This window comes from Epinephelus lanceolatus, chromosome 13 (assembly GCF_041903045.1).
Source record: "Epinephelus lanceolatus isolate andai-2023 chromosome 13, ASM4190304v1, whole genome shotgun sequence".
Taxonomy (NCBI): domain Eukaryota; kingdom Metazoa; phylum Chordata; class Actinopteri; order Perciformes; family Serranidae; genus Epinephelus; species Epinephelus lanceolatus.
The window spans coordinates 15,083,639-15,107,806 of NC_135746.1; the positions used below are offsets into that span (position 1 = coordinate 15,083,639).

The 24,168-nt window shown below is 41.9% G+C and overlaps 1 protein-coding gene and 1 pseudogene across 2 annotated transcripts in view; one reads left to right on the forward strand and one right to left on the reverse strand.

Annotated features, from left to right (window-relative positions):
* Positions 1-409: 409 nt before the first annotated feature.
* LOC117270869 (steroid hormone receptor ERR2-like) overlaps positions 410-24,168 on the forward strand; it is a 215,311-nt gene continuing 191,552 nt past the window's right edge. For both annotated transcript variants that reach the window (XM_078173784.1, XM_033648813.2), the window contains exon 1: positions 410-687. The gene's annotated coding sequence lies outside the window, so the exon portion shown is untranslated. The remainder of the gene's footprint in view (positions 688-24,168) is intronic.
* Positions 21,562-23,462, reverse strand: LOC117271145 (histone H2B-like; annotated as a pseudogene).

Below are 24,168 nucleotides of genomic sequence, written 5' to 3' on the forward strand. Positions count from 1 at the left end.
ACAGGCCTTTATTTGTCAAAATGTGTAGCCACACTGGGCTATTAAAGGGGACCAGGCCTTTAATTGAAGTTTTACAGTATTTAGATTAGAAAAAAACATCAGCAAGCATCAAGTAATATTTGTTTTTTAATAGGGTGGAAGGATTTTTCAGTCAAAGGTGAAACAAAGATAATTTAGGATAAAGTGTGATTTGCAGTGTCCACCACATTGACTCGAGCACGAGTAACTCATTCACATATATTGACTTAACTTTCCTGGGACATGGAAATAACATACTGGAATTCTTCATTTAGGTGGTGTTCCCCTTTAATTCATCACTGGTTTGATGCACCACCCCTGTAAGCAGCTAAGTGACCCAAATCAAACATACCTAAGACCTCTCGTGACCCACAGGTGCATTCTGGACGAAGCTAACAGGCTAAATGCTAATGCTGTTGATGGTGGATCCTCCAGGTCATGTCTGTGGTCACTTCCGAACTTTTACCTTCAGTAAAGGTGTGTGAGGACTTTCTGCTGCTGTTTGTGACGACGGAGACTCACTCAGCTTTAAACGGGACACAGTGGACTGGTTATACTGGGACACTCAGAGTGGACTGGTTAGCCTACACAGGTTAGCCTAGCTTACCTCGAGAAGTTGAACTTGGAGCAGTGTTGAGACTTTATGGTGCATGAAGGCCGTTCAGACAGGTGAGTACAACAACACACTGACTGTAACAGATGTAACTTGTGGATGCTGTCTGCCTTGGTGATGTTTCACTTTGCTGCTGTACGAAGTGACAGGTTATTCTGTTTTTGTTGCTTAGTAACGCTTGTTGCACCCGCAGTGGTGTCAGGTCTCAGTTATTGTCCGCCATTTTGTTTAATTGTCTGGGTTTCTTTGTTTCTGGTGAAGAAGGCGGTTATTTATTTATCCGACATAGACAACAGACATATATTGGACATAAGGTGTGGTGTAATCTGTACGTTGACGTGTTGATGAACTTTATTTTGTAGCCTAAATGTGTGTATTATCATCATCATCATCATCATCATCACCACCATTAAGCCTATACATAGTACATACTCAGAGTGCACTTTGACTGACCTATATTTTGTTTTCCTTTTTTTTAAAAGGCATTTTTACAAAAGCGTCTTTACTTTTAATTAAGTAAAATAATCCAATACTTGTCTGATCCCTGTTTAAAGCCGTAAAACCTTAATCAGCTGCAACACTATGTCTTTGCACAATTATTTATTGTAATGAAGTATTTTTACATAACTGTACACTGTTAAAAAAGAGGGGGATCTGACCAGTAAGTCATTACAACTTCTGTCTTTTTGCTTTAACTTAACAAAATTAGTTATGGAATTTCACCTTAATGGTATGAGCTGTCATTATTTCAATTCAGGTTTATGAGCCAATTCAATGAAATGTAAATTTCAATGTGCCAAATCATTTAATTGTGTGAGTTGTAATTATGGCTATGTTTTTGGTTGTTTTTTAAGGTGTAGGCTTTTGGTGTTATTTTTATTTAAGTAAAGAGTGGCCCCTCCTCTTTTGCTCTTTTTGGGGGTTGTCCCTTATTTTACCTGTTGTTATTATTTATTTATTTTGATGGAAGTGTTTCCTTATCAAAATCAAGAGTCTACAGGCCTAAAAGAAAACAAAATTTGCATCCTATCTGTGAGCCTACAGTGACACTATATCTTAAAATATTCAAATTTATCATCCTCATGCAATTTTTCAATAATATATAAATAAATCCCCCATTCTTGGGAATTGGGATGAATCATGTTCTACAAAAAAAACAAAAACAAAAAAAAACAACAACCTTAAAATTAAAACTTATCAACACACTAATTTCATTTCTAGAGTGTAACATTACTTGTCAAGGATTTATATGTATGAAATAAATAAGATATATAGAATATTTTGAAATACTTTCATCTTTTTTAAATATCTAAAGTTGCCCTGTGCCAGAAATCACCCTGGTACCAGTCAAGAATTCACAACTTCATACTATTAAAGCATCCACAAAAGCCTTCAAAATCTAACAATAACAGTATGTACCGATAACACTGGTGTAAAAATGTACTGACATATTCATCTTTGTTTTAAAATATATTTTTTGTGAAAACGTAAGCCCTTTCAAAATGTGTCAAGGTTTTTTTGTCAACTCCTACGGTTTACAGAAAGGTGGGGATGCTGCTAAAGTACTGCTAAGTGTTCATATTTTTGATAAATTCATTAAATAATATTGCTGTTGGGTGTGTCTCAACCAAAACAGGTCAACTGTGTAGCCCTTCCAAATCAAAACTAAATTAGGATTTTGGTTAAAAAAAATGAGTATTTTGATTAGCATTAAGAAAACCTTTGGCAGCTTTGAATAATAAAATGGCTACTCAGTACAACTGCAGTGAAATTGATGAATATATAACTTTTTGTCAACTCCACAAGACGTCAACTGGGAGGTTGGCTCATTGCAGGGTTTATAGTCAAGACTTTGATCTTTTAAAACACATTTTCCCAGCCTTATTGAAAAAACAAAACCAAAGGAAAGGTTTTGTCTTCAGATCTCAGGAGTGAGTGGAATACAGGATTGTGTGTACCCCTCCTGTCCACATGGTAGCAGCATTGTTACATACAAATAGCAGTGACTCTTCTAATGAACATGAAGGCCCATAAGGATTCAACTGAGGGGCACGAGAGAGAGAGGGAAAAAAAACATAATCAAAGTCCACTGTGGATATAATTTCTCTCCTCAGCGCCATACTCTTTTTTCCCTTTTGTCATTCAATCAGCTTTGAAATCAAGTCCAGCAGAGACCTGCTGATCTAAAGTGCCGGCCTGAATAAATGACAACATTAAACTTCTCACTGGCATAGATGGAGATAAAGTTGCCTTTGAGCAGCTCTGTTATGAGATCATCCTGACTTCAGGCCAGCACTCAGAGAGCAGCTCCCATTTGACTGATTCTCTGATGATCTCATTGTTCTCTAGTTAGCTAATGACTGATCCTTGGCATAAATTGGTTGTTAAAGTTTCTGTCATGACTTCTCCTTGGTGCTACAGGTTCATTCGCACATAGATCTGAGGAAATACAATCCATTAATGCAGAATCCAGCTGTGAGAATGGCATAAAAACACCTCTCTCTGCACTCTTATCGAACTCACTGCGTTGTAATAAATGTGTTTTACATCAGCTGCCAGTTATCCACCACAAATCAGGTGCTGCTTTTATTGTTTTAACACATACGTTCTGAAGTAGGGGGAGTAAAAATGCAAAGAAACAGAAGATTTATGTTTGTTTGTGTGGTGAAGGCACAAGGCTGACATCATCCCCACGCAGCACTGCCCCTTTTAGTCATTTGTTGTGTCAACACTATTTATACAAAATGCCACACTGTAGTTTCCTTCTTTTTATGACCTTTATTAATGTGGAATATATGAACTGGAGACAGGAAGGTCACAGAGGGATGAGGACGAGCAGGGTGTGACCTCAGGCTCACTGGGGAAACTCCTGCCCACCCACATGTAGAGATGGGTGTTTGAATAAGGCCCCTTGTATGCATATGACATTTCAGAGCTGCTTGGAAGAACTTACTGTACATGAAACAGTTAGGTCACCCAGTTCCTGAGGGCTTTTGCTTGTTTGTTGTCATTTCTTCAGTTCCTTGTTTTTTACTGTACTGAAACTCAACAAGTATGTCTCTTGATGCAGTCAAGAAGTCTGATGTGAAGGAGGATGAAGAAGGATTAAACTGGTTTTCTCTTTCTAACATTTGTTAAATAGATTGTGTTGACTTCTGGTCACGTGGAGATGTGTCATAGAGAGGCAGCAGGTCACCCAATGCTGATTGACAGACAAAATCACATCATGTGTGACACTGGTCGGAGTAGGCGGCATGGATAAAATTTTATTTAACAGTTTATTTAACCAATGACACTGAGCTCGTTTACATGCACACTAATAAACCAATCATTATCTGATTTCTGGAGTTACCTGATTATTCAAGTGGTCATGTAAACAGCATAATCCGATAGGCTTTATCGGATAAAAGCCATTATCTGATTATGAGAAATCAGATAAACACACCTAGCTTTTTCCCAAATAGTCAGATTATTCGGTGCATGTATACCCTTTAATCTGGTTTCTTTCGGATTTTGCTATTTTATACTCCCACTCTACTACATTTTAGAGGGAAATATTGTACTTTCTACTCCACTACATTAATCTGACAGCTTTTGTTTCCTTTCAGATAAAGATTTAACACAAAATAATATATTTTTATATTCTCAGTGTTTAAATTGTCACTTTTATTTCATCTTACTTATATGTTATGCACTTTGTGTGAAAGTTTATATACAATACACTTGTATATTGCACTTTGCAGTACTTTTACTCCGAATCTACCCAAAGTATGTAAAATTGGCTCCACATTAAACTACATATTAGAATGCTCTCACATGTATTTGTTAATGATAAAAACAAACAGTACTGTAAGAATATAAGCTGTCAGCGTGATGAGTGCTTTATTTTGCAAATATATGACTTGCGTACTTTTCGAGGTTTTTCAAGGATATGAGTACCTACTGTAACAGGAAGTTTGAGTTTTATGTCATGTACTTGAGGAGAAATCCAACTGAAGGACTGAATCATGTAAACCAGGTTTTTCTGATTATCAGATTATTGAAGTGCACGTAAACACATCAAATCGGATTATTACCATTACCTAAATAATTCCCAGTTATCTGATTATTGTGCGCATGTAACCATGCTCATTGATTTACTCACCAGACACCTTTCTAGTACCAGGTTGGACCCCTTTTGCCTTCAGAACTGTCTCAACTCTTGGTGTCATATATTCAACCATGTGCTGGAAACATTCCTCAGAGATTTTGGTCCATATTGACATGATAGCATCACACAGTTGCTGCAGATTGCTGGCTTGACATCCATGATGCGAATCTCCCGTTCCACCACATCCCAAAGGTGCTCTATTGGATTGAGATCTGGTGACTGTGGAGGCCATTGGAGTACAGTGAACTCATTGTCATGTTCAAGAAACCAGTTTGAGATGATTTGAGCTTTGTGACATGGTGCGTTTTCCTGCTTTTTCCAATCTTCTATTGTCCAGTTTTGGTGAGCCTGTGTGAATTGTAGCCTCAGTTTCCTGTTGTTAGCTGACAGGAGTGGCACCTGGTGTGGTCTTCTGCTGCTGTAGCCCATCTGCTTCAAGGTTGGACGTGTTGTTGGTTCAGAGATGGTCTTCTGCAGACCTTGGTTGTAACCAGTGGTTATTTGAGTTACTGTTGCCTTTCTATCATCTTGAACCAGTCTGGCCATTCTCCTCTGACCTCTGGCACCAACAAGGCATTTTCACCCAAAGAACTGACGCTCACTGGATATTTCCTCTTTTGGGACCATCCTCTGTAAACTCTAGAGATGGTTGTGTGTGAAAATCCCAGTAGATCAGCAGTTTCTGAAATACTCAGACCAGCCCGTCTGGCACCAACAACCATGCCACGTTCAAAGTCATATTTTCACCTTTCTTCTCCATTCTGATGCTCGATTTGAACATCAGGTTGTCTTGACCATGTCTACATGTCTAAATGCATTGAGTTGCTGCCACGTGATTGGCTGATAAGCTATTTGCGTCAATGAACAGCTGAACAGTACCTAATAAAGTGGCTGGAGAGTGTACTAACTTAACCCAGAGCAAACAACACTAGAAGTAAAAACCTCTCTGCCTCATCTCGTCTAATCAAAACCAAACACAGTCAGAACAGCATCCCAGTGCCTTGTGTGTCTAAACAGAAAAATACTCAATGTGTGCAGTCACTAATCAACAGTTGAAATCTATACTGGGCCCAGATTAGATAATCAAGGAACGCCTCACAAGTGTCTCAGTTTAAAGTCACAAAAAGCCTCAATATACAGATGAGACACAGTGGCGAGCTATTCAAAGTTAATCCCAACTGACATCCCAATGACAATTTGGCTGAGTATTTATGCAGGTCCCCTGAGTTGTGTTTCCTGGATTGAAGGGTTGAACTGGGATGCAGCTCCAAACAGGATCCATTGGAAACCAGGAAGTGGGATTAGCATCTTGGAAACAATCCTATTTCGGGGACTTCACATCTGCTTGGCATGCATCGAAGCACATGAAAATAGGTATACACATGGGAGGGTGCCCGAAGCGGCTATAACATCTAGACATTCAACTGTGACACTATTAAAGATAAAATTATGAAATTAAAGAGTTAATATACATAAATACCTGAAAGGTAATTCATCACACTGATGCAACAATCCAATATTGCAATAAAGAAGTTACACGTTGATTTAAAACATCGTCCAAAATGGCTCAATACAACTATTGAGCCATATAGCTATTGGGCCTAAAATAAAATGTTAGACATTTGGGAAATAAGCTTATCGGCTTTACTAATGACAATAAGTGAGAAGACTGATACTGCTCTGATGTTTCTGTGTCAACCCACTTTTTACTGCAAGTGAAATTTTGAATTTGCGTTGGTAGAATTGTTGTCTGGGCTGGCCTTCGCTCAAATCTGAAGAAATTTTGGAAATCGGTCATACTATAATCTTCAGGCACATGGAAATACTGTTTTTTTTAATGTATTTATAATGCGTTTGGTTATGTGTGACTGTTTGTGCATGTGTATCTGTCTGTCTGTCACTAATCTCGCAAACTACTGGACCAATCAACCAAATTGTTGGGGGCACATTTATGACTCTAAAAACCTCTTGTTGTAGTGATTCACAATTGTCGAAAAAACATTTTTTATTGGTTGTTTCATGCCGTCATTGGTTGCTGACAGAGATGGTGACTCGAGTCATTCTGACTTGGACTCGAGTCGACTCGAGTCGCTGTTTTGATGACTTGTGACTTGACAAAAAATAAAAGACTTGAGACTTGACTCGGACTTGGAAGTTAAAGACTCGGGACTTGACTTGAGACACGATGACTTGAATGACTTGAGTGTTATTCACATCATGTTTTCAGTTTGAATATAAAATTAATAAATTAATTAAAAAAATAATGTCGATTACCTGGTAGGAGCGCAGGCTGAGGGGGGGTTTGGTGGAACTTGTTTTTTAATTTATTTGCTAACATTAACCCCCGAAAATGTGAGCGAACATTCTGACCGGTTCATCACAAGACCTGCTGTACGTTTTATGAACAAGCAACAAATGCTTAAATGAGCTAAATGGGTGATTTTGGCCGCTGCCTTGGTTAGTGTGTGTGTGTGTGTGTGTGTGCAGGCACGCATGGGGGTCGTCCCTGCAAAGTAAACTTTGCAGCCGTGAAGTCAATGTTTACTGACAGTTACTTATATCTAGTCTTTTCACTTTATTAAGATCAGATTATGCAGGTAAAATTACAATAATAAGGTGACTTGACTTGGACATGACTTGACCTATTACAGGACTTGACTTGACTTGACTTGACTTGACGTAACCTGTGACTTGACTTGCCCAAGAAAAAAATGACATGGGACTTACTTGAGACTTGAAGGTTAAGACTTGGGACTTACTTGAGACTTGCACATGTGGGGCTTGGTCCCATCTCTGGTTGCTGACTTCTCACTTTCTTTAACCAGTCGGTAGGGACCGCAAGTTTCTGGAAATCAGCTCAGCTAATAAAAACAAGCCTGAAGGCCAATACACACTGATGGCAAACGCAGCGCGTCAAAAAATACGCACCTATTATATTTGTGAACCACCAGCGGTTGCTAGATGCTCCTGGACGTGCTGCCCCACAGCATTTAATGCCATTGCCCTATTTCCAGCCTCGTCACCCCTGGAATTAAATGCATTTTCCCCGCAGTCGCTCTCTGCATGTACAATCCAGCTCCTATGGCAGCTCAACTCCTCACGATGGATGTATAAAGAGAACCCTGTAGATGTTGCTGTCTTGTGTGTGACAAAGACTGGATGACGAGAGCCTCGGTGTTGAGGTCGAGAAATATCCTGAGCTAAACGACCTACAGTTCCGACATTAGAAAGACAATGGCCTGGCGTGTCATAGCTTTGGAGATTAACTCTGTGGGTGAGAAATCAAGTTTTATTAGGGGCTCTCCACACATGATTTTAAGCCAACACAGAGGTTGAAGAGGCACAGATCGTAGTAATGAGTGTGGTCGTCTGTTAACGAGCTGCAGTGGACGCGTCTGGTGTGTGCTGGGTTCGTCACTTGAAGCACACATGACGTGGGGGTGCCGTTGTGTTTACAGCTTTACTGTGTGTTGCAGGCCACATTCATTTGTCGTTGCTCAAAATTGACATCCTACCCAAGCTGTAACCTCTGGGTCTGAAACATGAAGCTAACCAACCAACTCAGTAGAATATTATGTTAGTTGTTGCCAGATCTCACAACGGTGTGTTGCTGAGACGGAGATAGTGTCAGAATGTTTGGAACATATGTGGCTTGCAAAAAAAAAAAAAATCGGTCCAGTATTTACTGAAGTGACTTTGGGGAGAAAGAATCAGTCATAATCTTTACTCACGTTCACCTGTTGTAGTGAACAGACTCAGGACCTGCCACCAGTCTCCTAAAGGGGCGGAGCAGTGGCAAAACCAAGTGACACAGATACAGGAAATGACTCTAAAGTGCACCATTTCCTTTCTAAACCGCCTTTGATTGAACAGTCTGCCCGACAACTCTGTGTAGCATCTCTACTTGTTGCCCGGCAATCTCAAAGACTCTGAGTCAAAAACACAAATTGTTCTGTTTATGTACAGATTGAACAAACTTGACAATTAGTGAGATCTAGAGGTGCTGGTTAGCGTATTTTTTGTACTGTAGACAGAGCCAGCCTAACTGTTTCCCGCTCCAGTCATCATGCTACGCTAAGCGAAATGCCTCACAGCGTGTGAGTGGTATCAATCTTGTCATCAAACTATTCCTTTAAAGGATGGCTAACTCTGTTTAAATGGTCTGGCATTTCACAGCATCATCTAACTGCATATATCATCACGTCGCCCTCTCTTTGACATGAGTAGGTACAGCCATGCAGGAATGGCAGTGTGGTAGATTACCAGCATTACCACAGGATGGGTGATGGTGTACCTCACTGTCGTGGCACGCAGCCCGTGAGCACAAACACTAAATGCTCTGCTGTGAGGATCCGTGGCATGATGGTTTATTCTGCAGTGCTGCTGCATGATGGTAAAGTACGTCACTGCCCTGAGGGTGGCTGATCCTATCTGCCTGCTGGCGCTTCACAGATATTATCAACTATCCACAGCATGATCCATCCTGCACCCACAAACCCAAAACCTAACGCTAAAATTACAAACACTATATTTAGGTTGTTTAGAGAGGTGGCAGGAAAACGGCATCAGTTGTTTACTCTTTATGTCAGATGGGGTTTTGGGACTAGATTGCAGGCCTTCTCGCAACTAGTCGGAATTTAACTATCAGTTTGCCCGAAGCACCGCGAGGAGCGCAGTTAGCCATCAGACTCATAAGGCATGAGCTGGAGGGAGAAACGTGGAGGGGGGAGGCTGAGGGGAACGCAGCAGTACCTCCTGTTTGTGTTGCCTGTTCAAACAGCAACAGAGATTGATGGTGCTGGCCACGTACACCAACACACAGTAGTAAAGCGGGAACGGTGGTGAGCTGCTGTGAAATAGATAAAACCTTATAGCACTTTATAGAGATGAGAAAAGCAGAAACAGGAGGTCTGGCTGACAAGGAGGATGTCGAAACAACTGCAAAGAACAAATACTTGAAAGAGAAGCAACACAAGTAAGTGCAGTAAAGACTGTGTCATGCACAGATGGCCACTCGGTATATTTTGGAAGGGCTGCTGAACGAGCACCTCGTCCATGCACATTGTGGAGGAATCTAACTCACTCACAGATGGACTGCAGAGAAGGGAGGTGCTGTGATGAAGTCAAACTGTGAACTGATTCTTGATATTCGGAGGTGGCTCGGCGCCAGAGGAGCTGTGCTTGGTACCAGCGTTTTCTTCTTCCTCACAGAGAAGATAAAGCCTTCTCTCTCTTATGTGTGTGCGTTCATGTGTGTGTGTTTGTGTGTGTGTCTGTGTGTGGCCTCCTCCAGCCGTTAGATAATGAATGTTTGAAATACCAAACGCAGAAAAGTTATGTTTGGTTGTCTATTGTGAACAGCCAGAAATACACACAGATTTTGTCTGTTGGGTGTTCTTGGTGAAATGATTGGAGCGTGCAGAAGATTCAAGGTAGGGCAGAAAATGGAAGGAATGGGAATCAAGATCAGGTTCAAATTAAGAACCAGTCATTGCAAAACTATGACACCAAACCATGCAACACCAACAGGGCTTAAACATGAGGCCAAGTGCCAAAAACTGCAGTTCATCGAATGGCCACTTGACGCTGGCTCCAAAACCCAGTCAGTCCCCATAGTTATAATGCCCGACTTTTCAGCAGAGATAAACATGCGTACAGCCTGGTACCAAAAATGGTTTTCATCTCTTAAGCTAATGTCACATTGATGATAACTGTACAGGGGGTGGATTTTTATATAACTCATCCATTTAAATCTTAGTAAAGGTTCAGTGTGTGCAGTCTAGGGGGATTTGTTTATGTCTTGCATTGAGGACTGCAGATTGCAACCAGCTGATATTTCTCCAGGTTAGGATTACTTCAGCTTTCATTGTTGTTTCATTAGAGGTTTTTACCATGAGCCAAATTATCTACAAATGGGCTCTTCCTCTCAAAAAACAAATGGACCAGGTGATTAATACTGGTAGAAAAAAAACCCCACTGAATAAAGCAGTCTCTTCCTCTCCAGAACAAATGGACAAGGTGGTTTAAAGTGGTAAAAACACAGAATAAATCAGTGTCACATAAAAAAAAAAAAAATCAGTGTTTTTCAGACACTCTAGTTTCAGAGGGGCTGCTAACTACAGTGGCCGATGCGAAACACAAATGGCTGTATCTAGTGCCAGTGTTTGGTTTGTTCATTCTGGGCTACTGTAGAAACATGGTGATCTCCATAGATGAGGACCTGCTCCCTATGTGGATATAAATCGCTTACTCTAAGGTACCGAAAACACGATTCTTATTTTCAAGTGATGATACACTACAGAAAAGACACTTATTATATTCCATGTCTGCCAATATATTCCCCCTAAATCCTACACACTGGACCTTCTAATGCTTAAAGTTATGCTTTATCAGGGGTGTGTCTGCATTGAGTGACTGGCCGTCTGCGAGCCGTCACCACAGTCTATGAGTCAGACCAATCCTCACTCCAACACAGCTGCACCCTCTTGGCCAAATTTGGTCACCTTTGGCTCCAAAAAAAACAAGATGGCGACCTAAATACCAAACTTAAGGCTTTAAATTGGCTATCCAAAAACCAATGGATGAGATCACAGTAGCTACTTACATTATTTTATATGGTCTATGCAACAAACTCATGTGTCTACATTGCTGTAAATGAGCTACATGAGGAGTCATAGTGGAGAGGAGGAAAGGGTTCAGGGTTTGAATTCATTTAATGAAGAAAGATGACAGCGGTGTAGCTGTAAATTGTTCAGTTCAAGTAAAGCCAAGTTCAGACTAAAGAATCACTAAGAATAGAAAAACCACGTGTTGCTGTGGCCTTCTCTGACAACAGCCCTCCATCCCCGGCCACGTCATTTACATCCCTGAAGCTGTTGACACACATGCTGGTCTCTGTCCTCACGGTGTGTCAGTCAGTATGTTCACATGCACGCAGTAGTGGAGCTAAGCTCATAGCTAGGCTGATAAGTCAAGTTGGACTTCTCATCTTGTCTGAGCATACATGCAGAAGACAAAATCAAACTTATCAAATAAAGTGTGTATTGAACTAGTTCCGGTTCTTGTTCAGAAACTTTTTAAAATAAATCCGTGTTTCGCATTTTCCTACTATCCATAAACTTCAAAATGTTTAGCTCCTTTAGCTGTCGGAGCGTGAATGTAGTTTCCTTGTCTGTCCAGAAGTGCGTCTTCTGCTTCTCTGTCACCATGGTGTTTGTTTGTTTTCCGGGAGTTACTGCACTTCTGCTATGTCATCTCCTTCTTCCGGGTGAAAGCCTGCAAAAGAAAAAGTGGTGCATGTGCAGAACGCAGAGTCCGACTCCACTCACACTAAGTGGATACGTGCAGCAATAGTTTGATTTTCAATCGAATTGTCGAGGTGTGTTAGTCGAGTTGCAGATAGTCCAATTTCAGTCGAACTAAGCTGTTTACATGTATTTAAAAGTCCGGTTTCAGTCGGACTAAGCCAATAATTCAATTTTCTCAAGCTGCATGTAAACATACTAGTGCCAAACAGTGTGTTGTTGTTGCTGCTCTCTCTATGTACACGTGTCACACACATAGTCTGACTGACTGATCGACACAGGTTATTTAAAGGTAGGATCTGGAGGATTTTCAAACAAAACAAAATATAGACATATACAAATGAAATCCTGCTTAATCATCACCTATGGGCTTCTACTCATGTGTGGTGGTGACTCTGTTTGCAGAGCTCCTGCCCTTTAACTGTATTTTGATGTTTTTGTGAGCTCAGACTGCTTCTGGGCGGAGATTTCCCCAGCCAATGAGAGAGCGCAGGTGCCGTGCCCGAGCGTGTCCGAGCGTGCACCAGCGCGAGCCTTGCCTGAACCTCTTCTGTGAAGCCTTCTTCCGTACCTCCGGGCTCCGTACACCCGGGAGAGTTGAGCCTGATAGGAGGGGCCGAATTTGAATGTGTGTTTACAAACAGCAACTGGAAATCCTCCAGACCCTACCTTTAAATTATTGTGGTGTATTTATTATGAATATGGTCCATCTGAATCTCTGGTCATTTTGTTTGTTTTTGCTGTTTAACACTACTAAAATTCCAACTGTAGCAAGTATCTCACTATCATTCATATTTTCAAAAGCTACGAGTTATATTCAGCTACAAAATAAGCCTAAAAAGCTTGAAATCCGAATGGAAGTACAGATTGTTGTTGCTATACAGATGATACACCGACTCGTCTAGTTGCATTGGTGTAAAGCGGTAGGTTTTGCAGAATGGCGCGTTGCAAGTAGTTCCAAGGTTCAACTCATCTTGTGGCAAATCTTTGGTCTGATCTGGAAACTCCACCAATATGCTGCAACATATCTCTTATCAAGAAGGGCTGAAGTTCCAGGAATGCAATGTATTTAACACTCTATGCACGAGTGCCACTGCTTTCCAACCGAGCAGCACATCCGTTACTGAGAGTAAATATCCTATGTTGTAATAATATTGACACCATGCAGGCAGGTTTAGCAGATTTTGTCTTTGACAAAGAAAAGATTAAACTTGTGGAGCTTTTGCACACCTGCATGCCTTTTTTCTGCTCCGTGTCTACGCTGTGTTCAGACTCAGAGATTATAAAACAGATAATAAAATTTTTTTTCAACGCAGAAAAATAATCAGGAATCAATCAGGGAATCAAAGAATCGGACCGATAAGCAGAATCAATGATGGCATTGGTATAATAATAATAAACAATTATCAAGTCTCATCCCTAAAGAAATCCTCCAGTAGTGAACAGGAAGAAGTCATATCTGTTGTGCTGGTTGTTATGTTACAGCTCAGTCTCATAAAGATGATTTAGATTTCATGCAGACTGCCGTCGTCAAAACTGCTTTGACATTTATTAAATCTGTTTCTTTTTTTTTCCAGCAACATTCAAACAATCTCATTAAACATCCCTCCTCTTTAATTATCTAAGATTTTAAATAACTTGATGTCATGGTGTGTTTCCTGTGGTTCACCATGATTACAGCCCCAACACTTTGGGTGCCACACTAACATTTGCCTTCAATTCTGTCACACAAGAAGGGCGCAACGTGTGTTGTGGCTGTGTTGATTAGCTACTGCAGTTGGGGACTAATTTCTTCCAGTGTTTTCCCGAGGCGTATGTGTTGTTTTCATTTTATTGTTCATGGGGAAAAGTAGCTCAGCTGGTAAAAAATGGAAAAATCACTTCATTTTTCCTCCACTGCAGAGCTACTGTTTTGGCTTTCAGAGCTCACTCCTCCGCCTACGCAGCTGTTCAGAGACTGGATCTCCATTAAATGGTTTATGTTTATGGGCATGTGGAGGTAAAGGTGCCATCAAATCCTGTCAGTCACACATTGTAATGGTCAGCACTACTGCAGGAACATTTTTCTACTGTACAGAAACTTAATGACAGACGACGTATTCATGCAATTATTTGCAGGAAAAAACTTCACTGCTTGAAAGATGGACTTTCAATAAACTGGACTGTCTGTGCAGTAGAAAGACACAAATACTTTTGAACTTGGTGCTACATGACCAGAGAAAAGGATTGGGGCATTTGCCTTTGCTCAAGAGGCCACACCAGACCAATAAACGCTCACACTGGTGGGTGACATAATGCAGGGTTGGCCATTTTGACACAGGAAACAGTATGGTGGCTGGCTGGTAACAAATGATCTCGAATAACAGTTAAACAGTGAGTTAAAATGTAGGGATGCACGATACATATCGGGTCGATAAATTATTGACTGATAACGGGAAATTTTTATAATTGTGTGGTACTCTGATTTTTAAAATTATAGTCAATAAATACCACCGATAATACGAGGCCAGACTGCTTTTATTAACTTAGCAAGGGCAGCATCTACACACCCTACACAGTGGGTGGCGGTACAGTGACCTTTAAACTTGGATTGCTAATAAACACAGAGAAGAAGAAGAACAACTGCGGCTCCCTGTCTAGAGGGCAAAACATGTCACATTGTGGATGTCTTTTACAGTTCCAAAGAAAGACAACAGGATTGCGCTGAGGGTCTGATCTCCGACTGCCTGACATAGGTTAGACACAACGCTGAAGGACCTCCGTCTCCAAAGTGTTAGCAAGAGCTAATTAGCAGCGGCGGGTTACCTCCAACACTAAGCTTTTAAAAGACTCGACTCTGTTGTTAAACTTATTAATAACCACTAGCAATGTGATGCTACAGTTAGCGATTATTTGTATCGTTACCTGGCAACCTGGTCTGACGCACATCTATCTCTCTGGCTGTGTATGTGCGAGATACTTGTTTGAGTTGAGTGTTAATGTGTGAAGTGGATCAATAGCTCATCACTATTCTATTTGGTAGTTGTAGGTTAGTCTATCATGTGATGGTGGGTGTGTTCATAAAAATGCAGTGATATAAACTTCATACACCAGATGTAATGCAGACCTGCCGATGTTCATATGAGTCAGCTGTCATTGTTTGCTTCTGTTAGCACAGACTCTACTCTGCAGTGTAGTTTATACTTTACTTATACACCAGAGAATTATACAGTAACACCGGGCTTCATCATTTCCTCTTTCTCACCATTAAAGGCTCTCTTAGTCTTCCTAAGCTTGAAAAGTTTTTGTCACATACAGCAAACATCTCCTCACAATCCGCTAGCTACATGTGCTCTGAATATGCTGTGAAGAAGTTGGGTCTCTGTAGGCAGCCCAGGCTCTGCAAATGGCAACAAAAACATTTTGGTCCAGGCTGCACCAACCAGCCAGCGCGAGACCAGCGAAAGCAAGCACACACACATGAACGCTAGGGATGGGAATCGAGAACCGGTTCCTGTTAAAAACCGGTTCCAACTGGTCCAATTCATCGACATCATTAGCCTTTATGCTTAACGATTCCCTTATCGATTCTTTTCATTACGCCGAATCTATGCTTGTCAGTCAGCAACCCGTTCAACAACAAAGAAGACGTAATGGCGGAGAGACAGAAGCGGTCAAAGCCGTAGCTTCACTTCACACTGTTGTTAGCCTCCCTGGAGCTGCTAGCTCACTGTGGAGCTTCGGCGCATCTCCGCTCCAGGTGGACAGCGGGCGGGGCGCTGTTGTTGTTAGCCTCCCTGGAGCTGCTAGCCTACTGTGGAGCTTCGGCGTATCCCCGTTCCTGTTGTCGGATTTCATGGGAACACCAAGGATGGTAAGATGAGGGCAGTTGAGTTGATTTGCATGCTATTTGTTGTTATAATATGCTGGGCTAGCTGCGTTAGCTACCTCACCTGAGTTAACTTAGCTGCACTAGCTGCGTGGTGTTGACACACTCAGGCTGTGAGCCGGGATTTATCTCTATATCACCACCTAGGAGTAACATTAATGACAACTTATTGTGGCTGTTGTGACACAGATAACTGTATGCCAATGCTGGCTTATGACTGTGAAAGCTGCCATTAGTTTTTTGTGTGGTTAACAGTTAGATGGCGTCAAAACATTTCTATGCGGCAGGAGGTGTGTCGTTAGGAGGCTCCGAGGGAGAGGGACATGAGCTCAGAGGGGAGGGATCATGGAGCACAGAAGGAGTGGGGGGGGGGGGTGCTTTTTTTCCAAATCTTTCTCATCATCTTTCTAAACTAGGCCATGGCTTTAAGGTTCATAATAAAACGTTCTGAAAGCAGATGTATTGGGTTACAAACAGCAGGAGGTAATATCATTAATTCACAGGAGGAATCGATAAGGGAATCGATAAAGAATTGGATCGATAAGCAGAATCGATAATGGCATTGATATCGATAAAATCCTATCAATTCCCATCCCTAATGAACGTGGTGCCCATGTCTCACGGTCTTGCGTAAATCCACACACGTGAACGCGGTGCCCAGAGAGGCAGTTAGAGCTACAATGAGGCTAAAAGGCGAGCTAGCGCCGTTGTGTTTGATAACATTGTTGAACGTAAACAGAAGTGAAGTGTTTTTGTTGCCATTTGCGGAGCCTGGGCTGCCTACAGAGACCGGACTTTTTCACAGCATATTCAGAGGACATGTAGCTAGTGGATCGTGAGGAGAAGTTTGCTGTATGTGACAAAAACTTTTCAAGCTTAGGAAGACTTAGAGAGCCTTTAACTGTACATTTAATACTGATTACTTTCGCATCCTTGTATTTATTATGTTCATCTGTAGTGTAGGCTTATATAGGGGCAGGGGCGTTGAGGGTAGGCTATGTCCTTTCTGCAGCGGCCACAGGTTGGATTGGCCTTTTGTTGCATGTCATTGCCTGTCTCTGTCCTCCCTGACAGTTGACAGTTGTCCTGTCCAATAAAGGCAAAATGCCAAAACAAAATGTTTTGTAGCATGTATGACATTGTCAAGCCTACAATGTAGGTTGAGAGGCCGTTTACACGTTGCCGGCTATTTTCATAAACGGACATTTCACCGTCTCCGTTTTCAAAAAGATCTTCGTTTACACTTACCCGTGTATATATACACAAGAGCATGCCAAACCTGTAGGTGGCTCAAGCGAGAAGCTCAAGCCTTCCATGTATCCATTGTCACCATAGCAACATAGGTCGCACTTTTTACACAGGCGCAAGTTCCGGCGCATACTGTGACGTCGGCTGCCTATAACTCCGTTTATCTCCGTTTATCTCAGTTTACATGCAAACGCACAACCGGAGTTTTCCAAAATCTCCACTCTGGCCGGAGTTTTTAGAAAGACTCGTTTTCAGAGGAGAAATCTCCGTTTGCGTGTAAACGAAGGGCACAAACGAAGGAAGATGTCTCCGTTTATCAAAATCACCGTGTACGTGTAAACGGCCTCTTAGATGATATGGTGATATGTTAAAATATTCCAACTGGCCGCCATCAGCCCAACAACCCCATGTTGTGTCAGCAGTGAGATGTGTTCAAGCAGCATGTTTACTACACTTCTAACTTCTAACATCTTTTTCCTTAACAAACAAACACTTAAAACCTCACACCTTCTGAATCCAAGTTTTTCTCGTTTGCTTAATTGCTTTGTTAACTCATCGTAAAACACACTTCATTCAGACTTAATAGAAAGAAAATAAAACTCACCAAAACCATTGGTTAGTCTTTCCACTGTTTCAACAATCACTTCTCTGGATTGGTCAAAATAAAACCATTAATTTGCAGTTATGTGTGCAAATATGTTGTTTTTCCTCACTGTGTCTCTGCAGTTGCTAGTCCTGTAATGTTATCCCCACCTCTTGCAGTGACCATCTGTCTTAACTCAGCTGTCTGTTCCACCAGTAGAGACTGACCTCTGGTGGCTCGTGCTGTGCACTACAATACATCCTCAATGCAGCACCTCTGTATTAGTTTAATAGAAAGGAGCATCTGTATTTTCGACGGTATTGAAAATCATACCTTCAGGATTTCTTAATACCTTGATTTACCAAAATACCTTGATACTGCACAAGCTTAGAGGGAAGTTGAGTTCATTTACAGGTACTACCCACGTTGTTATGATACAAAACTGGTTGAAAATCGGCAGAGCATCCCTTTAACTTATCTTGACTTACCTTTTTTAAATGTGTCTTCTGAGAGCAGGAGAGGCCTGGGCCATCGTTTTCGGAGGAGGCTTCTCTGGCCGCGTCAGGTTTCAAAGCTGGCAGGCGGATCAGAGCGCAGAAGGTTTGTGAGCCTTGGCACTAACACACAGCACCAGGCTTTGAGGGCCCAGATTAACCTGCACAGTAGTTAAATAAACACACACATCCATGCGTGGCCGCATGAATGGATGTTTCATCACCGCTTGCTACGTTTCCGTGATCATACCGGTCTCACACCCTGCTGCACTCCATGATGCAATTAGAAATAACACTGAAAACACTAAAACATATGTGGAGTATATGTTGACTGGCAGAGAGGTATAGGTATGGGTATAGTGGGCACCACAGTGAAAACGCCCTAAATGACCTCCTTCACTTTTGGAGCTTTTTCCTTGACTTTTTTTCCCCCTCAGGGTTTGGTTTAGATGTTTGTCAGTTGTTAGCTGCCTCCCGTGTTCCCTGATCAAGCCTCACATTGTGCACTTTGGTCCCAGTAAAATTACCTCAAGGCCAAATTGGCTTGACCCCAGTGTGAGTCTGTGGCAGAGTGGGGGCTGACTCTCAGACAACTGCAGGACGGGAGCTTAGTGGGGTGTGAGGTAAACCCCCATGGCGACAGGTCGTGTTAAAACAGCAGAGGCGGGAGGGGGTTGCAAGGCTTGTGTTTGTACACAGGGAACCCCGGGCTGCTCAGTAAAAAGAGCTTTATTATTTAGGCCTCTGCCAAGCAGAGATCAGGGTGGAAAATACACAGGATCCCCGGCGCCAAGTCCCTTGCTCTCGGAAAATCCGCCCCAGAAGCGTCCAAGCGAAGGGCCTGGATTTAATCACCCATTGCGGCATTTGTCCTCAATCTGAAGAAAGAAAGCTACAATCAATCTACATCAATGTGACTCTCAATCCCTCCACCAGCAATCATATTAAAAAGACACGTTTTCTATTATGTGACTAACCCTCCATTTTAATTCTGGACACGCTTTCAGGAATGACTGATGTCTGTTAATAGAAACTGTCAAACTATCACTTGTTCTGGCAAAAAACTTACACCTCCTTAACTTCATGCCTCTGATAATATACACATCCATGCACTGCGTCATATAATGACATAATATTTACTGTACTGTATGTAAAATATTGTCTTGCGCAAGAAAAAGAAAATCAATCTTCATCTTAATTTTGACATTTTAAGAAATGGGAAACACAGCAGCAGAGGTTTCACCTTGTTTAAAACTGCAGCCTGAATCCAGTGAACCAGAAGGCCGAGTTATGTTGAAAATGGCCTGTGTGGATCGAAGCTCTCAGTCACTGTGGATCTGTCACTGTTACCATTTGCTTTTGGACAAATCCAATAGGAGAGCATTAACTCAGGGCCAAAGTGCTCATTAGTACACAGAGATCTTGGACATTTTGTTTTATAAAGTTCAATAGAGCTGCGGCTGTACAGTAATAAAAGGGTCAGTAGATGGATGAATGGCATGAGGCCATATCTGGTGGGTTTATGGGTTTGCTTAGTGATGGAAACTTCAACAGCATCAGACTGACAGTGCCTTCAGTTTTTCATCTGACCAACCCTATCTCTCTCCCAACTTGTCAAATACCGACAGATACCGAGGCACAGAGGCACCCTTTAGCGATCGCTAGTGGCATTTGTTGACATTACGAGCAGTTGCCATAGTATAAAGAGCCAGAAAGTCTGCATCGGGCAAACAAACTCCGGACTTTTACTCAGGAGACCGCTGTTTGTTTCCTGTGTGCATTATGTGCGAATAACTTTTGTGACATGGCGTTACATTACGTTAGCATAAAACCTAGCCTAGGGCTGGGCGATACAACGATGATGTACGATATATCAATGTATTTTCAAGCAAGATATAAATTTAGACAACACTGTTTATACTGATACAGGGTCAAGTTGCGTTACATAACGCATACAAGTGTGCTTCTCTCTTTCTCACACTCGCTGCATAGCTCAGCCCCACTTATTCACTCACAAGTTTTCTAGCGACACAAAGAGAGACACAGAGCTGCTCCTCTGTTTAATCTGTCTGTTAGTCTACAGTGCAACATCGGTCTATATGTTGCATGTGCTACGCTAAATCAGTCTGTGAGATGAATAGCATTACTGCAACACACATGCAGTCCAGTGCTGCGCTGCTAGTTTGTGTGTGCGGTGGATCATAGCGCATCACCATTCTTCTTGGTAGTTGTAGTCTATTGTGTGAGAATGTGTTGATCTGACAGGCACTTTGACAATTTGTACCACTCGTCTTATCCAAAAAGACCTCAGAAGTCAAATAATACTCCTGAAAAAGTTCAGAAAATAATGTGAAATGTGGAGCTGACACAGGTTTGGACATTTTCACAACCAATGACCTCTACCTGGGTTGACAACTACTCCATCAGAGTTCGACTTCCATGCTTTATGACATCATCATTTAGGTATTACCATTTTTTGGCCGAAAAACGTGGGGACAAATTCGAGGCCTGACTGAGGAAATCTTCATACTCTGTACTGTCAAGCTGTTTCTGTTGTTTTCTAGCATCCTCTCTCACACCCTGCCCACAGGCAAAGTCCTCTCTGCTTCAAATCATCCACCTTCAGTCCTCTGCCCAGAAAAGACAAGGTTGCCTGCCTCCCTGACTACAAGCCAGAGACGATGACCTCAGTCCTAATGAAGACCAGCAAGTGCCTGGTTTTGTCCTTCACCAAATGTGTCACACACCCATCATAACTTGTTTCCTTTCACTTTTCCTGCATGAGAGTCGAAAAGGACTTGAACACCCCTCTCATACCTGAAACAGCTGCTTACACCTGGACACTTTGCTAGGATGGTGGTTATTGCTCTGAGTTCACTTCCAAATTCTCAGTTAAATGCTTGGATGGCAGAACTGTGTCTAGGACCGGTCTCATATAATTCAAAACACAGTTCATTCTTTGCTTCCAGAGAGACAGTATTTGAGAACTGGATTTTCATCATGTGTGACACGTGTGACCTGGATGATGCAAGTGACGGAGACAGACTCTCAGTAGTTGTCTTCTTCTATCTGTATTTATCTTTTATCTGTTATGCCGTGCCATGCTTGTGAACATGAGAACACCTTGAAGGAACTTTGAAAAAATGTTGTTGGCAAAAATGTCCACTTGGACTCTACAATACCTGATTAGATTTTGGCAGTTGAAAGTGACTGTGACCTTGCGTCCATCTCATTCTCGAGAACCCAATATCTCAAGAACGACTTTGTTAAACAGTTGAGTGGTTTACTTGGATCTGGTGTACTTGGTCACGGCCTTGGTGACCTTGGACACACCGTGCTTGGCCAGCTCACCGCGGAGCAGGTGATGCACAGCGGTCTGGATCCTCTTAGAAGTGATGGTGGAGTGCTTGTTGTAGTGAGCCAAGGTGCTCAATGTGCTCGAAGATGTCACTCAGGAAGGAGTTCATGATGCCCATGGCCTTGGATGAGATGCCGATGTTGGGCTGGACCTGCTTTAGCACCTTGTAAACGTAGATAGAGTAACTCTCCTTCCTGGAGCTTTTCCTCTTCTTGCCTCCTTTGCCGGCAGCCTTGGTCACGCCTTTCTTGGAGCCCTTCTCAGGAGTGGGTTTTGATGAGTCAGCTATATTATCTCCTCTTCAATAGACTTAAAAAAGGTCAAGAGGTCTTGAGGGAATTTCTTCAAATTTGGAGTCCAGTTGGACTCAGTGATGAACTGATTAGATTCTGGTGTTCAAAGTTCAAAGATCAAGGTCACTGTGACCTTGCATCCGTCTCATTATTGCAAACGTATATCTCAAGAAGGTCTCAGAGGAATTTCCTCAAAATTGGCACAAACGTCCACTTGCACTCTGGGATGAGCTGATCAAAATTTACCAGTCAAAAGCCAAGTTCACTATGACCTCATAAAACATGTTTTTGGCCATAACCCCAGAATTTGTATGCTAATTATTATGAAATTTCACACAAATGTCTAGTAGGATAAGATGATGAAGTGATGACATTTTGTATCCGAAGAGTCAAAGGCCAATGTCACTGTGACATCATAATGTTCTTCAGAAACACTTTCCCGGCCATTACAGAAGGGAAGACATTGGGTCATATACTGAATTGGTGACACTAATCTTGGATGTCGATCTTGAAACTGTGGTGATTGTATAGATTTTTTGTGCTGCCGAGTTGAAGACGTGTATGAAGCATCCACGTTCTAGAATATGCAGCTTCTTTACAGCAACATTTGAAGCATTGTGAGGAGTCGTGGCCACATAGGAGTATGGACAGACATGGATGTAAACTGTAACTGCAACTTGTCTGGTTTGCAGGGGCATACCAGGCAGTAATTATAGTTTTCTTTTTTTGCCGTGATATTGAAAGAGCTACCAAGTATAATTTTTGATACTAATATTACAAAGAAGTTAAAAATTCTGGTACCGTGACAACCCTAAAACGAAGCTATATGAACGCCGTAAAGCTGGAACAATGGTGGGAGAGAGACTCTCAACTACAATTCCAAAAACAGTTTGTTAGCCTTTCGGAAGTAATATCAATTGACAGTCTACAGGCTTGTATCATCGGTTGGAGCAGGAAACACTCTGAGCTACAGTTTATCAACCTCCGGCACAACTGTAGTATGGAGTAGAGGGCTCTTGGTGCGGATTGTCAGTAACAAAGCAAAAGATATAGCAAACACAGTTACAGCCCAACGGGTTGCTGACAGACTTTATAAGATGATGGACATAGCTACTGTGATGCCACCAATTGGTTTGTTGACTTTTGTTGTGAAGACTCTTGTTGTGAATCTTGTGTTTCAGCTTTCACCATCTTGAATCTTTGGAGCCAGAAGTGACCATATTTGGACGAGAGGGAGGAGCAAGGAGTGGATCTGACTTATAGACTGTGTTTATGCCTAAGTAAAAAGTTGGCATTTTAACATGGGGTCTGTTGGGATTAAAACACTCCTGGAGACAGCCTCAAGTGGCCATGCCAGAAACAGCGGCACCAGCTTGGCTTTATTTTTAACCCTGGTAGTTGCTGCTGGTTACAAATGGTAGTCCGACGAACAGGAAAATGGCTTAAGTGTTACCTGGACAGGCCAAGAAAGATGAAAGAGTATGCAGCCCCTGGAGGACGAAAAAAAAAGGCCCAGCCAGCAAAGAGGCCCATGGCAGCATAGGCTGTTCTAGCTGTGTGCATAATTTTCAAAAGGAAACAAAATCAAAGTTGTAATGAACCAGAAAATAGTTTCTAACAATATCCAGTTAACTGTTTCAGAGATGATGCTCATTTATAGAGACCAACATTACCTTTTTGTGTATTACTTTGCTTGTGTTCTTTCATAGCTCGTTATAGAAATCTTCGCCCTTTCCTCCACATTAGCCTCAGAAAACATGACTTCAAGCCATAACCAGATCCCATTTTTTTCTTTTTATACTCAGTATAACTACATCATGATAAACTGTTCCAAAGCCCTGCTGGACACCACCGCCCACCAACATGTGTTCAAAGAGAATCACTTCTTAGGCAAATACTCCTGGGATCAATCACCTGCCATAAAAAGGGAAAATGTAGCCATATCACCTCCAACGTCCTCTTTGATCCACCAAACAGGTTCTGAGATCACAAGAAAACCGAATTCTTCAACTGACAATCATCTGGATGAAGATGTTAGAAACTGAAGGCAAAGCGACTCATATCCAAAACACACCCTGTTTGTGATTCACCAAACAAACACAGCTGCTGTTGGCCGATAGCATCCAGGCATCGATCCAGTCTTAACAGTGTTGCAAAGTACAGTAAGTTCACCACTTAAACACACACTAATAGGTTTCCTTCTCTAAACTTTCTCTGTATTGTTTTAAGGCCCAATAAT